The sequence below is a fragment of the Mus caroli genome, chromosome 9, assembly GCF_900094665.2.
Source record: "Mus caroli chromosome 9, CAROLI_EIJ_v1.1, whole genome shotgun sequence".
NCBI classification, from domain to species: domain Eukaryota; kingdom Metazoa; phylum Chordata; class Mammalia; order Rodentia; family Muridae; genus Mus; species Mus caroli.
The window spans coordinates 92,388,549-92,391,409 of NC_034578.1; the positions used below are offsets into that span (position 1 = coordinate 92,388,549).

The following is a 2,861-nucleotide window of genomic DNA, read 5'->3' on the forward strand; positions in this document are numbered from 1 at the left end:
GGATGCAGACATGCACCACCCACACAACTTTTACATGGATACTGGAGTCCAAAATCAGGCATTCATGCTTGCTGTCACAAAGTACCATGGCCAAGGAAATGTATAAAAGAAAGCATTTAATTTGGGGCTCACAGTTTAGAGGATGAGTCTATGGCTGGCATGATGGCAGACCATGACAGACAGCCCTGGTGCTTGTGCAATGGCTGAGAGCTCACAGCTTATCCACCAACATGAGGCAGAAAGAGAGCAAACTAACTGGGGTGTGACAGAGAGAGAATGAGTCAGCTGCTAATGGTGTGGGATTTTAAAACCTCAAAGCCTACCCTCAATGGCACACCTCTCTTACAAAGCCACACCTCTTAATCCTTCTCAAATAGTTTCACCAAACAGGGACCTAGAATTCAAATATATGAGCCTTTGAGGGTCATTATTATTCAAACTACCACAACAGCCTTAACCAAGACATCAATTAAATATAATAATTGATTCTGAAGTCAGAGATAGATTACCTATACTTCCTCTTTCTTCCTTCTCTCTTTCTTTGTTTCCTCTTTCTTTCCTTCTTTCTTTCTTTCTTTCTTTCTTTCTTTCTTTCTTTCTTTCCTCCTTTCTTCCTTTCTTCCTTCCTTCCTTCCTTCCTTCTCTTTCTCTCCTTCTCTCTCTCTTCCTTCCTTCCTTCCTTCTCTCTCTCTCTGTCTCTCTTTCTTTTTCTCTCTTTCTTTCCTCTCTTCCCTAAAGATATTTTTCTGAGGACCTACAACAGCAAATAACAGAACTAAAACCAGAAAGAACAAAGTCTAGGCTCATGGAAGCCGTCAGATCTGGGGAAGCCTCTTGGTCTCAAGAGCAGTTTGCCCAAATTGAGCAGGGGAAGTCTCAGACACACAGAGGACTTGCTACAATGCCTCCTATATGAACTCGAGTCATGGTAAAGGTTCTCAGAATGGCAAATGCAGACTTCAGGAAAGAAAAAGCCTAACGAGCCTATAGGAAGGAAGGTAAGTCAGAATGATTACCAAGACCACACTAACAGCAGTTTTTCATGGTCACAATAACCTGTTTGTGTGTGTGCGCCTGTGTGTGTGCACACGCACACACGTGTGCTTGTGGAGACTAGGGGAGGGCCACAGATGCCCTGCTCTATCACTTTCTACTTTATCCCCAGTATCCCTCACGAAACCTGCAGCCTGCTTTTGTCCAGGCCAATGCCAGCGAGACCTGCATCCCTTCCATCTACATCTCTCTCCCACCCCTAGACCAGTGCTGGGGTTTCAGGTATGGGAGACATACAGGCATGCTCTGCTTTATAGGGCTGTAAACACAAGCACTCACACTTGCTCAGCAAGCTCTTCTACCCACTGAGCAATCTCCCAAGCTCCACCAATGTGCTATTCATCCCTAAGGAAGCTTCAGTTTTCTAATTGTTCTTTTTGTCATCCCATCCTGTTCTTTCATGATACCAATGCCTTCTGAAGTTTCCCTAAGGATGTTATTGGAAATGTCTTCTCTTTTGTTTCCGGTTTGTACTTTTCCTTTGTGTTGGTGGTTATATATTTATTTTTACCCATTTTATGTTGTAACCTTTCTTCAAACACATGGTTATTTCTGTCACTTTAAATATATATATTATATATTTGTTTGGGGCTGGAGAGATGGTTCAGTGGTTAAGAACACTGACTACTCTTCCAGAGGTCCTGAGTTCAATTCCCAGCAACCACATGGTGGCTCACAACCATCTGTAATGGAATCTGATGTCCTCTTCTGATATGTCTGAAGACCGAGGAAGTGAACTCATATACATAAAATAAATAAACATATAATTGTTTCAAGAAAAGATTTGTTCTTATTTTATGTGTTTGAATGTTTTGCCTCTGTTTGTATGTATACCACATGTACACAGTGCCTTCAGAGGCCAGAAGAGCTCCTCAGACCCCTTAGACCTGGAGCTACAGATGGCTTTGAGCCACCATGTGGGTGCTGGGAATTGAACTTGGGTTCTCTAAAAGAGTAACCAATGTTCTCAACCTTTGAGCTGTCACTCCAGCCCATTGCTTCTCGACCTTCCTAATGCTGAGACCCTTTAATATGATTCCTCATGGTATTGAGACCCCCAACCATAAAATCACTTCATTGCTACTTCATAATTATAATTTTGCTTTTGTTATGAATTGTACTGTGAATATCTGTACCTTCCAGTGATCTGAGGCGACCCCTGTGGAAGGATTGTTTGACCATCCCAAAGGGATCAAGGCTCACAGGTTGAGAACTGCTGCTCCAGCCCCTTCGGCTGTTTTTATTGCTGGCATTGAATGAGGTATTGTGGTTCCACTTCAGCTAAAGTTTCTTTGTACTTGGGTGGGGCCTGTTGTTTGACAGCTTTCCCATGTGGAGATTTATCATCACCTCTTCCTTGCTGGGTGCATCAGACTAACGATAGCAGGTTCTGCTTTTGCTAAAAATGTACTGCCTCCTCATCTGAGCCTACAAGGTGCCTGAAAAGGCCATAAAGCCCGCTCTGTATCTCCTCAGCTTTGGGTCGGATGTCAGACTCCTATTCCACTTTGTATGTNAGCATGTCAGTCAATCGAGGAGTGTCTACAAGCAAGTGACAGAAGAAGGTTCAGCCCTGACTTATCTAAGCCTCTTCAGGCTGAAGACAAAAAGATAAGACTAAGGTATTTTACTATCAGCCTGTATACCATCGTTCCAGGTCCCCAAAAGGCACCTGAGAATTCCCAGTCTCTGTCCCAAACCTGAGAAACCTTAGATTCCAGGAATTCGAAGCCTCACAAATGACCCCACCATGAGATTGCCCTTAAGTGGGAGCCATGTCCCTATGTTGGGAACTGAGGAACAACCAT

The 2,861-nt window shown here is 43.5% G+C and overlaps 1 long non-coding RNA gene across 1 annotated transcript in view; it reads left to right on the forward strand.

Annotated features, from left to right (window-relative positions):
- LOC110302588 overlaps nt 1–2,861 on the forward strand; it is an 8,677-nt gene that overhangs the window by 1,410 nt on the left and 4,406 nt on the right. Inside the window, exons 2-3 of the long non-coding RNA XR_002378815.1 lie at nt 2,197–2,314; nt 2,530–2,675. This is a non-coding gene — a long non-coding RNA (uncharacterized LOC110302588). The remainder of the gene's footprint in view (nt 1–2,196; nt 2,315–2,529; nt 2,676–2,861) is intronic.